The sequence below is a fragment of the Callithrix jacchus genome, chromosome 1, assembly GCF_049354715.1.
Source record: "Callithrix jacchus isolate 240 chromosome 1, calJac240_pri, whole genome shotgun sequence".
Classification (NCBI taxonomy): domain Eukaryota; kingdom Metazoa; phylum Chordata; class Mammalia; order Primates; family Cebidae; genus Callithrix; species Callithrix jacchus.
In genome coordinates, this window is record NC_133502.1 from 55518552 (window position 1) to 55532102 (window position 13551).

The following is a 13551-nucleotide window of genomic DNA, read 5'->3' on the forward strand; positions in this document are numbered from 1 at the left end:
TATGTGCACTATTGGTGATACGAAATATTTCCATTACCCCAAAGAGTTCCCTCTGTGCCCCCTTGCAGTCAATTCTCTTCTCCCATCCTGGCTTTTGACAAACACTTATCAGCATTCTGATCTATAGTTCAGTTTATTAGAATTTCATATAAATGGAGTCACACAGTGTGTTGACTTTGGGTTGGGCTCATTGTTTGGTAATACTATAATTGGTTTAACTAGTCAGCAGTTTGGATTGTTTCCAGTTTTTGGCTGTCATAAGTAAAGTTGCTATGAGCATTTGAGTACAGTGTTGTGTGTGTGTGTGTTTTGGTGGGAGTCATATAGTTAGTGTGTATTTAACTTGATAAGAAACTGACATTGTTTTCCACAGTTACTAATAGTAAACATTTTTTATGTGCTTATTTGCCATTATTTTCTTGTTTAAATGTCTGTTACTAGAAATAAGACTATACAAGTAATTTATTTTTTCTAAGTGAGCCTTGGTAGTTTATATCTTTCAAGGACATAAATTTTACTTATATTGTTAAATTTAAATTTTTACCTGTATTTTAAATTTTGCCTATATTGTTGAACTTGTGGGCATAAAGTCATTTGTGTTATTTTCTTATTCCTTTAATGCAGGATCTATATTAATTACCCCCTTTCCAATCCTCATATTGATAATTGGTGTTTTCTGTCTTTTTCTCCCTGTAATTAGTTTGGCTAGAGGTTTGCCATTTTTATTGATCTCTTTAAAAACTAGCTTTTGTTTTCACGAATTTTCTTTATAGTTCTTTTTACCTTTATTATTTACTTTCTTTTATTATTTTTTTCTCTGATTCCTTAAGGTAGAAATCTAAGACATTGATTTAAGTCCTTTGTTTGCTAACATAAAATGTTTTTTTTTCTTTTGAGTTGGAATTTCTGTCTTGTTGCCCAGGAATGCAGTGGCGCAATCTTTACTCATTGCAACCTCTGCCTCCCGGGCTCAAGCAATTCTCCTGCCTCAGCCTCCGTAGTAGCTGGGATTACAGGCGCTTGCTACCACGCCCAGCTAATTCTTCGTATTTTTAGTAGAGATGGGGTTTCACTATGTTGGCTAGACTGGTCTCGAACTCCTGACCTCAGGCGATCCATCCGCCTAGGCCTCCCAAAGTAATGGGATTACAGGTGTGAGCCATTCCACCTGGCTAAAAGATTTTTTGTGGTATAAATTTTCATCTGACAGCTGCTTTAGTTGCATTCCACAAAATTTCATTGAATTGAATATTTTTTAATTTTTAATTTTCTTTCATCCATGGTTATTTTGGTATATGTTATTTAACTTTCAGATATTTAGGGATTTTCCTGATGCCTTGCTGTGTCTGATTTGTAATTTAATTCCCCTGTGGTCAGAGACTGTAGTTTGCATTAATTCTGTTTTTTCTAATTTTTAAGTCTTACTTTATGTCCCAGAATGTGGTCTGTCTTGGTCAATGTTTGTGTGTGTTCTGGATGGTTGGTAGTGCTGTTGACATGTTTTGTATTCTTGTTGATGTTCTGTTTGTTCTAATAATTATTGACAGAAGTGTTGAAGTTTGCAACTGTGATTTTAGATTTTATTTTTCCTGTTTGATCAGTTTTTGCTTCATGTATTTTGAAGCTTTGCAGTGAAGCACATATATATTTAAGATTGTTGTGACTTTTTTATCTTTCATAAATGACATTTTAAAATCACAAGTAATTTTCCTTAGTTTTTAGTTCTTGGAAGTGTATTGGATTTACCTACTCTACTTGATGTAATTGTATGCTTCCTCTGGAGAACAAAGATTTCTTGAGTTCTGTGACATCACATTTTCTCAATTTCATACCCCTTTGACCTCTGATTATCTATCCGTATTGCATAATTTTTTCTTTTTTGCCTTATTGTTTTTTTTCTAAGTTGTTTTCCTGATTCTGCTGTTCTTTTCAGTATGTAGTGTTTTACTTGGGTAACCACCTCTGAAGTTTTCAGCTAACCAGGTATATCTCTGTTTAGGACCTTTTCCTCCAATTGAGAAATAATTCATTGGCCTACTGAATGACCTCAATGGATATCTCATCTATTCTAGAAGCTCTGTGTGTTCTAAGTTAAACCCTTTACTTTCCTTGTAAACTTGTTTTATTCCTTATATTCTCTTAGAAAGTAGGTTCATCTTTCCAATATTTCTTTCTAATTATTACTTGAATCTCTTTTTTTCTCAGTTCCTTCTATCAGAGTGCTAGTCCCCTCAGTTTTTCTTCTCTGGACTCTGGCAGCTTCCAGTTGCTACCCAAAATGCTATCTTCCCACACAGTTGTCAGAATGATCTGTCTACATTGCCTATCTGATCATGTTTTATGCTGTTTGAAACTACTTTAATTTGCACCTGTTTTATATAGGTGAAGTCTAACATGGCAGATAAAGCCTTCATGGCAGAACCCTGCCTCTCTATCTTGATAATGCATCTCTCATTAGCATGCAGAAACCTTCCAGGGAATAAAAAGATACAAGTTGCTGGAGAATTTACTTAGGGAGTGTAAAAATATAACTAGAGGGCTGGGTGCAGTGGCTCATGGCTGTAATCATAGCACTTTGGGCTGAAGTGGGAGGATTGCTTGAGCCCAGGTGTTCAAGATTAGCCTGGGCAAGATAAGGAGACCCTGTTTCTACCACCAACAACCCCACCAAAAAAAATTAGCTGTGTGTGATGGTGTAGAGGCGTGAACTTATAGTCCTAGCTACTTGGGAGACTGAGGCAGGAGAATTGTCTGAGCCAGGAGTTTGAGGTTACAGTGAGCTTTGATTGTGTCACTGTACTTCAGTCTGGGTGACAGAGCAAAACCCTATCTTAATAAAACAACATAACTAGTGAATTATGTTTGCTAATTAGAAGAACTGTGTTAAGTTACGGTAAGGACTATGGAATTGTTAGTGATGTGCTGAATAGTGTTTCAGATGTTTACTATGTACATACATTTAATTGTAACACCAAGACTCTGAGTAAGCACTGTTATTGTTCCCATCTTTAAAGATGGGGAAACTGGGGGAAGAGAGAGATTAAGTGACTTGTTAAGAGTCTTAGGGGGCCATGGGAAAACTCTGGCACATTGGCTCCAGATAACATGATTTTTATCAAAAGCATTATACTGCCATTTAAGTACTATCCTTTACTCCACTGAAAGCACCAAGTGTAAAATCTAGAGGTATATCTTATTCTTTTCTTTTGTTTATGAGTCAGGGTCTCACTTTGTCACTCAGGGCAGTGGTGCAGACATGGTTCACTGTAGCCCCAACCTCCTGGGCTCCAGCTCAGACCCCTAAGTAGCAGAGACTACAGGCATATACCACTTTGCCTGGCTAATTTTTATATTTCCTTTTTATAGTGATGTGGTTTCTCCATGTTACCAAGGTTGTATCTCATTATTTTCTGCTTTTCCCTTGATGCCATCTGTTTGAGACACCTGACTTTTAAATGGAAAAGGAGAAATTGTATCATAGCCATTGACCTTAATCCTGAGAAAATCATTATAATTGTAAACACATACTATATCTAAGATGTTTTCTAAGATGAGAAATGAACTATTTTGAATATTTCAAGTAAACAAAACTGAAAAAGATCTATCCCAAAGAAATAGTGAGGTGTTTGAGAGAGGTCAACAGTTAAAGGATATGAGATACTTTCAGTTGTAAAGGACTTGGAAAAACTTTTCTATATGGAAAGAAGCACCTCACAGATCTCAGAACAACTGCAGCCTGCACCCACATACAGATATAGGCTTTCTTCGTTCTCCTCAAAGTTCCCTGGGGTACTGGGGTCATAGAGCCACTGTGGAAATCACATGCTGTGGAAACTTTCACCTCACTGTTCTCTCGCCTCCTGACTTCTCTGGGCTTTCTTACTTGGTATAACTGTTACCAAACAACTCTAGTACATTACTGTGTGATTTCTGTGAAACTTCAATGTAGCCTAGTAGGACTGAGCTTTGTTTACCTGTACCTACCTAGATGTGATGTGTCTTGTGGGACATATGCTAAATTAGACATCATATTTATGTAAGAAAGGAAAATGACTTTAATCACCTGAATTTGTGCCTACCTTTAACGTCAAGTAATAGAATATAAGTCAGTAGCTTTTAAAAATAAAAGCTCAACCTAGAATCGTTTAAAATAGTTTTATCTTATTGTTTTAGTAGGTTATAAGGCTTTCTGTATTGTAATTTATTTTCTATTTTTACTAACTTTTTATATTTTCCTTGGTAAGTTAATAATAAAGAGTGATAAAAAGTATGACCTTCCCTGTCTGCCCTACCACAGTTTTTCAGTAAAACTATATATTCATATTGTACTCTTCCACATAAAGTGGAAATACCAGCATGGACTAGTGTAACTGACGGTAAAATACATCAAAACAAGTCCTGTTTTAAAGAACTTAAACTATTCACTTAGTCAGGTGGGCCTTTTTTTAGCCCATAATGAGTTAATTAGGACTTCCTGTACTTAAATTTTCAGTAGTAATACTTAAGTACTATCTTAGAATCTTTAAATATTTATAGGATAGTTTAGAGAGCTCCTCCTCAAATCAGCACAAACTTGGGAATAAGATCAAGAGCTCTCAGAGTTGAACAAACTAAGATGTAGTGGGGTGTACAGACTTGTTTATTCATTCTTTTGTCCACTCATTCATTAAGAATTTGTTAAGTGCCTAGTACTGTTTTAGAAATAGAAATATGGAAAAAGAAGGTCTCTGTCCTCTGGGTACAGTAGAGAAATGGATGTATAGAGAATCAGTTTTAGCGTAGTATGATAGGGGCTGGAAGGTTAATTTGATCTTGGAAGGCTTTGTGTGAAGGCGACTTTTCAGCTGAGTTTTGAAGGACAGGTTGGAGTCTGGGCTGTAGGAGTTGGTATAATTTTTTACTCCTTAATAATTTTACTTCTCGCATACCAATGAAAAGGGTTTGTAGTGAAAGCATGTCAGGTTGGCAAGAAGAAAGCAATTATTGATGTCTTCAGATGATTTTTTTGTATAGATAATATAGGTCTATGCTCTTTAAAATAAAATGTAATATATACACAGCTAATTTACATTACCTTTCAAGTATATGATATTAATATTTAAATATATGCAGTTAGAATCGTACTTTTGAGTAGATGGGTAGATAGAACTTTGGGGTTTCTTGAATGTTAAATTTTTTTTCAATGATGTTTGTGTTCCTTTTTGAATGGATATTTTTCTTACTACCTGATATCATGATATTAAATAACAAATTTATGCTTCTTTTTAGTGTAGGGGACTATAAATTATCAGTGTTAGGAAGAGGCTGGGTTTTCCTATTTAATATATAAAAGACATAATACCAGGCATTCTCCCTGATATGCTATGTTAGTTATTTTTTATTTAGAATATTGTTGAAAAAAATTTAGCAAGGCAAGAAGCAATGGCTGTAGGAAGATAGGAAGCTAATTAATTTATTTACTTAACAACAAATATTAATATAACATCCACTATATGTTTAGAACTGTGGTAAATTCAGAGATGGTTTTAGTGAATAAAATAATACCTGTTCTCAAGAACTTAAAAGTCTAGTTCAGTAAACATATATGTTCACAAGCAGTTAAAGAATTGTAGACATATTATATGATTTAAGCACTAGGTCTAGTCTTGGGGAATCAAAATGGGCTCTAACATGAGGTGGGAGCTGAAGACTGAGTTGAAATTAGCCAGGTAAGGGGACTGGGTATGAGGTGTCGGTAGGTATTAGGCACAAGAAACATCCTGTGCATGTTTAGAAGGCTCTAAGTTGTTCTTTATTTCTAGGTCATACAGTGTAAGGTGGCAGAGTGGTGAAGAGATTATCTAGAGAGGAAATAGGTTTAGATCAAGATGGATCTTTGAGCCAAGAATGTCATCCTTTGAGTATGAGGGGCTATTGAAAGAGTTTAACCACAGGAGTGAGGGGCATGATTGGATTTACATTTTCAGGAGATTGAGTGGTGTTGGGGTAGATAATTGCTGTAGCATGGTAGCGGGAGAGGGCAGTGAAGAGATGGAGGCAGGTTAGAAGTGGCCTGAGCTACTGGCAGTAGGGACAGACAGAAGATGAATTAAGGCGGTGCAGTCCACATGGTTTGGTTTATTTCTTTATTGATTTTCATTACCGTTATCACAATTCAAATCACCTTTCAGCAGAGCTGAGTCATAATCAGTTCAGATCATCAGTAAGTACCCCTTTGCTTCCTCTCACCATTCAGGTGCATTCAGTCTTCTAATCTGATATTATCTCTCAAGTCCTCCAGGCTTCCCAAACCCTCCTACTTTGCCCTTTTGAACTCAAAGTCTGTCATCATCTTTGAATGTTCTCTTTCCTCCTTGCAGTAGTTGAAATATGGATGTTCTTTGATGGCTTTATTTTCCTGGTGGCTTCTTACTTCAAAAGCTTCCAGCTCTCTTTGAAGCATAAACCATCAGAGTATACAACCTGTTGGTTCTTCCTTGTTGGTGGTCTCAACTGTAGGTCTTCTAGTCCCTCCCACTGATGCACTGAAGGCATTGGAACTTGAGTTACTTTTTCCACCACAGTTTCTGCTATTATTTTTATCACCTACCAGGGGTTCTTAGCTTGTGATCTGTGGACCACAAAAGGGTCATGGTGTCCTTGAAGAAAAATTAAATCATTCTTTTCTTTAATCTGTAAATGAAATTTAGTATTTCTTTCAGTTATGCATATAGGAAAAAACCTATCAGCATACCAGAAAAACCCACAGTAGTATTTGACCTGTGACTTTATCACCAACAGAAATCACAGATATTTTCAGAGCACAATAGTTACTGAAGATATTTCAAAATATGGTTTGCATTTGACACTATATTAAAATTGGACTTGCTATTACCTTTGTTATTTAATGCAATAGTGAAGAACATTGATATATTAAAATTTATTAATATTTTGATTACCTCATTTTACTTTAGTTCTTCATATATATTTTTTAGACATTTAAAAGTATGCTATGAGAAGTTCTGTATTAATAATCTATTGCTATATAACGTTTTTCAAAACTTGGTGGCTTCAAGTAATGATAAACACTTGATATTTCAGTTTCTTGCATCAATATTTTGAAACAGCTTACAGGATGGTTCTGTTTTGAGGTCTTTGATGAGATTATAATCATCTGAAGCCTTGATGGGACTGGAGTATCCATTTCCAAAGTGGCTCACTCATGACTGGCACGTGGGTGCTATTTGGTGGGGTGAGGTCTCAGTTCTTCCCTTTGTACCTTTGTAAGCATCTCCAAATGCTGCTCCATGCATGACAGCTGGCTTTAGAACACATATTGCATGTTGTAACTTATTTTCAAGCAACTGAAGAAATTTCAAGAGCATAAATGGTTTTTCATTTAATAATATTAAAATACTATGTGAAACCTAAATGTGGACAAAATATTATAAGTAGATGATCAAATATTTTTTGGTAGGGAGGGAACAGTAAGTTTTGGTCTTTTCAAAGAAGGCTCTGCCTAAAGAACTTCTTATAAATTTCACTAAAATACAAATTAAGAGCTGAAAAAACCAAATTTCTAACACTGAGGAATATCAAAGTCAGAATGGTGGAATGGTAGGAATTGCTCCTGGGTGATAAGTCTGTGGCCTAAAACTGGCCTCAGCTTATCATACCTGCAAGATTGAATGGTCAGTTTTTCTCTCCATGATGATGTATCTCTGTACCAGTGATGTCACTAGCGCTTAAACGTAAAGACCGTGGAACAAGTGGACATACTGCTTAGCAGTTAACTTTGCTATAATTTCATATCAGCATCACAAGTTCCTTGTTGTACTCTCATTCCAAAGCCCCTTTTAAGGTACTTTTCTGCAATCTTGAATTAATTATTCATTCCTGTTGCTAGTTCACTTGGCTTATTTTCTTGGGGGCATTTACAATATTGTACCTTAAATTATGATCCTTTATTATATATTTTTCTTTCAAATGGTAAGCACCTGCAGGGATGGTAACTATATATATTTTATCATCTACTAATTGCTCATGCAGTCATACCTTCAACAAGTATTAATTGACTGACTGCTAGCTATCAGGTAGAAATGTGCATATATGCTGGAAGGGAGGTTGTGGCATAACCTGCTTATCTGACACAGAAAGAGAGAGCTTATGGAATGCCATGCTTGGTGCTCAAGGGAGGAACGCCTCTTGGAAGCACAAGAATGCGACCAGACTTGCTGGCTCCTATCTACGACCTCTCTAGCTTGTTTAATGATTAAATCTAGAATAAAATTTGTTCTATATGCCTCAAAGGAAATGCCAAACCTCTCTAGCTATCTCCCCCGACACCCCACCACATACTTGCTTTGTGTTGTACACCAATAAATGGTGTGGGTTTCCAGAGCTCCCGGCCTTTGCAGCCTCCATACTCGAGTTGGCCCCCTGTTCCCCACTTTATGCACTCTTAACTTGTCTTTTCTCGTTCCTTTGTCTCTGACATCTCTTGCAACCCCCACGGTCCATGTAAGGGATGGTCCCCAACACATATAGGCTGCATAAACAGCCTGTAATGGTTGTCTGTTGGTATGTAACAAATTGCCGCAAAACTTAGTGATTTTAAATAGCAAACATTTATTATCTCATACCACTTCTGTGTGTCAGGAATTTGGTAGTTGCTTCACTGGGCGGTTCTAGAAAACCTTGAGTTTGCAGAAAAAATGTTGGCTGGAGCTATGATCGTGTGAAGGCTTGACTGGGACTTCCAGGATGGCTCACTCACATGGCTGTTGGCAAGAAATCTATTTATCTTTGGGTGGAAGCCTTCCATTTTTTGTCATGTTTTTTGCCTCCCGTTAGGAGTTGTTGAGTGTTCTCATGATCTGGCAGCTGGCATATTCCAGAGTCAGTGATCCAAGAGGGAGCAATACAAAGGCTGTAAAATCTTTTATGATCTAGTCTTGAAAATTGCACTCCATAATTTCCACAAAATCTATTGGTTACATAAGTCAGGATCACTGGGGCAATCTTAAAGACAGGCTGCCACAGTGATTAAAACAGTTGACGGTTTGTCTAGCATGGCACTTACATTTTAGTTTGAAAGAGACAGAGTTAACAATTAGAAAATAAATGAGATAATTACAGATTTTCATAAGTCATGTGAAAGTACATAATAGGAGAATGCACTGTGTGCTGTGATGGAGAAGGGGTGGATACATGCACTACTTTAGGTAGAGTGGTCAGGGGAGGCATTTCATTCAAAGCTGAGAGTGAATAGTACTTTTATTTCCTGTTAATACCTCTCTGTGATAGGTACTGTCATGGAAGGTTTGTTGGGCATGATTCTGAAGTTAGACTCCAGAGCCTTGCTTGTTTTCAATCAGTAAGTTCCCAGCTTAGTAATAAAGTTAGCTAAAGAGCCAAGCTATGTTAGCTGTTAGGTTTTTACCTCCTCTTAAATATAGTTTAAAATTGCATGAAAATAGATAGATAATTTCAAGCAGTGTATTTTTCTGTATTTCATGTATGTATTCGGATAGAAGTGATTCTATAATGAGAAGGAACTTTTATTTGCTTAATAATTCTCCTGAATTACATGAAAATTTCTACTCCCTTCTGGGTTCTATTGAAGTATGTTTATGATCATACATAGTTTTTCATACTTGTGAAAAAGATGACTAATTATATTTTTCTTTTCTTTTAAATAAAAAAAATTACCTCCCTTTTGGGATTTAAGATGTTGTAATACTGAAACATCAAACACTGAGTTTTCACTTTCACAGTAATATACTGTAGCTAAAAATTCGGATAGAGATTTCTTTGAACCTGTTTTTTGTTTAATTAATTTTATTTAAACTGTCATTACTGATTATCAGTGTGATTACTCAGTATGAGATAATACTCAGTAGGGTGCTCATTTAGCTTCCCCTGAAGATAAGTGATATTAATTTATAAAACTTAGTATACCCCAGACACAGTCAAAGCCATATTAATTAAGTGTGGTATACTACCTCCAAATGGCATTATAACGGAATCTCCTCAGTCTTGCATGTGTTTAACTAATTCTTCAACAAAGGCAAATAGTTTGTATATTTCACCTCTCTATGTTGTTCCTTGCTCAATTTTAAGAGAAGAATTTTGTATAAAATTATGAAAATTTTACATGCAAATAGAAAGTGTACAAGTTGTGATACACACAACCAACCACCAGCCAAATTGCCAAATACAACATAACCAATATTGGGGGATTCCTGTCATATTTTTATGTAGAAGAGTATTTTTAAAGCTTACTCAAGTGTTCCATGGTGCCTTGCTTTAAGCAAGTTGTGTGTACACTTTCATGAAAGATAAATTAGGAGTGATTTTTCCATGTGTGAATGGAGTCATAGTAACCTTTCTTTTAAAAAAATGAAACTTTTAAAAAAACATTTAAAATGATTTGATAGTAAAGCTCACTTTGCACCTAGCTTTGTTAAAGTGCCCAGATTTTGTAGAATCTACCTGGAGTGCTCAATAGAGCATGGAATGCTTTTACCTTTAGCCTGAGGTATTCACTAGATTCAAGTTGCTGTTCTAGTATAGGAGGAAGGATTGTACTTACTTTTCTTTTATGGTTCTTTCCTTATCTTTTTCTTTTATCCTTTTGTATCTGGGAAAAGAAATAAAAGCATAATATTGAAAATATGAAATACTGATTGATCCTTTTATATCTCATATACTATTTTGACCACTGTGGATTTAGAAACTAGAAGAGGGGAATGCTAATTTTTCCTATCTTGCCTTCATCCATCTCTACTAGTGGTAATGTTCAAATTTTTTTTTCCATTTGGGTAAAATTTATCCTTTCCCTAGAGTTTTAGGTGCTAAGCATATGGGGTAGGTATGACAATTATGTTTTATTATTTTTATTACTTTTATAAATTGTATTATTGATAAAAGTGTAGTTTTACTCCTGAAAACATAAAGGGCTGATTTTTTTTCCTGTGTCCTATTTTTGAACTCAGTGCTGTGAAATTGTTAGGTACAAAAGTGTTTGGCAGCTTCTTTAGTTTTTAGGCATGCAGTTTCCTCACTGTAAGGATTAAACAAATGTATTCAACCTGATGCTGCATTTCAAGCTCTTAGCTGGTGCTTGACATATAGAAAAGGCTCAGTAAATATTAGTAAAAATAGTGTTAATTTTTATGACTTTTAGAGATTCTTATTTTTAAAAGTTTTGGTTTTTGGTGAAAACTAAGATTTTATATCTTCTGTCACTCTTAGAGCAATTAGGTTATGCATTTACAAATTAGCTTGTGAGGTACTTAAGCTTATTATTCCCATTTATTGACATGTTTACATTTATAATATTGATGTTGCATTAATGAAGTTTTGCTTAATTTCACTTCGTTATAAGTTTTGCATATTAATTACACTGTTTTTTTAAGATTTGGGTGCATGTGTGTTTGTGTGTGTGTGAGTTTGTGTGTGTGTAAAGAGCCAGATAGTTTCTGTGCTCAGGAATTGATATTATCTGTACAGAAATGATGGCAAATAAGTAGTGACTTGGGAGATAGTTAACGAAACCGAAAACCCATTTCCTAAAAGAGTTTTTCTTGTTTGTTTCTCTCTGTTATTTTTTTAAACAAAAATTAATAATCAGAGTACAAATGTACATAGAGGTATAACTTCTGGACATATATTCATGTGGAGACAGTTTTATGTTTCTGAGTGATTCCAAAGTAGGAAACACTGATGGTGGTGAGTTAGATGCCACTCTTTTTTGCTATTATAATACATTTAACATCCCTCCTGCATTTGCTGTATAGCTATATAATTACTTGTTTATGTGCTTGACTCCTCCACTTGATAATTATTTAAGGTAAGTCTTATATTATAGCTCATTTATCTTTGTATCACCAACATCTAATAGACAACTGTTTATTGCGCTTCATTTCTCTTTTGTAGATCTGAGATTTCATCCCAGAACAAGTTAAGAAAACGTTATGTGTGTATCAGTTTCTTACAGCCTGAAAAACTTCTTTTACACTTTTTAGTACAGGTCTGCTGGAGACAGATGATCTCAGTTTTTGTCTACAAGTGTCCTTCTTTTGCTTATACTTATGAAAGGCAGTTTCATTGGTTATAGAATCCCAGGATAACAGTACAGTTGATCCTGGAACAACATTGATTTGAACTGTGCAGACCCCCTTACACAAAGGTTTTTTACACAGAAATATATTGGAAAATTTTGGAGATTTGCAATAATTCGAAAAAACTTGCAGATAAACTGATTAGAAATATCGAAAAAGTTAAGAAAAAGTTATATATGTTTTGAATATATTTAAATAATAGTCTTTTCTCAATACCATAAAATATTTACAAACCTATTATAAAAAGTTAAAATCAATCAAAACTTATGCACACAAACATGAACTAAAGATGGTGTCATTTGCAGTCTAGAGAAATGTGAACAAATGTAAAGATGGAGTATTAAACTATAACTTCATAAAATTAACTGTACCGCATACTATACTACTGTATTAATGTTGTAGTCACCTCTGGTTGCTATTCCGGTGTGCTCAAGTGTGTTGAGTATCTACTTAAAATGTCATGTGACACTAATCATCTCCGCTTGAGCAGTTAATCTCTTCAGTAAATTGCGTATTACAGTAAAAGCTGATCTCTTGCAGTTTTTGAGTATTTTTCATCGTGTTTAGTGCAATACCATAAACCCTGAGTAACACCATGGGACCCATACAAAGTGCCACTAGTGATGCTAGAAGTGCTCCCAAGAATCAGAGAAAACTCATGACATTACAAGAAAAAGGTGAATTGCTTGATATGTGAATTGTATAGATTGAAGTCTGAGGCTGTGTTGGTCACCATTTCAGCAGACAATTTACCTTGTGAACAGATGATATAAACTTACAGTATTGATAAATATAGTATAGTATTGTAAATGTATTTTCTCTTATGATTTTAATAACATTTTCTTTTATCTAACTTATTGTAAGAATACAGTAAGTACATATAACATACAACAATGTATTAATTGGCTGTCTGTATTATTGGTAAGGTTTCCTGTCAACAGGAGGCAGTAAGTAGTTAAGTTTCTAGAGAGTCTAAAGTTATATGTGGACTTTGACTGGCCTAATCCCTGTGTTGTGCAAGAGTCAGCCCTACCTTTCTTTCAGCACTTCAAAGATGCCATTCTGTTGTTTTTTGCCACCATTGTTTCTGGTGAGAAATTAGCTGTCATATCATTTTTTTCCCGCGTATATAATGTATTTTTATTTCTCTGGCTGTACTTGTATGGTTTGCTGTTTATTTTTAACTTTCAGCAGTTTGACCATGAAGTGCTAGGGGTAGGGGTGTGTGTGTGTGTGTGTGTGTGTGTGTCTGTGTTTGTATCTGTGTGTCTGTGTTTTGTATTCTTTTTGGGTTTTGCTGAGCTTCTTGGATCTGTGAATTAAGTTATACATATATATTTAATCACTTTTGGAAAATTCTTATTCTCTTCTGAAATATTTCTTCTGTACCATTTCCATTCTCTCTTCTGCTTCTGTATCCCAGTTACACTTGTGTTACAACATTTGA

At 35.1% G+C, this 13551-nt stretch overlaps 1 protein-coding gene across 2 annotated transcripts in view; it reads left to right on the forward strand.

The window, feature by feature from the left end:
• The window catches only part of DIAPH3 (diaphanous related formin 3), a 506459-nt gene that overhangs the window by 43057 nt on the left and 449851 nt on the right, over positions 1-13551 (forward strand). The gene's annotated exons all lie outside the window — the stretch shown is intronic.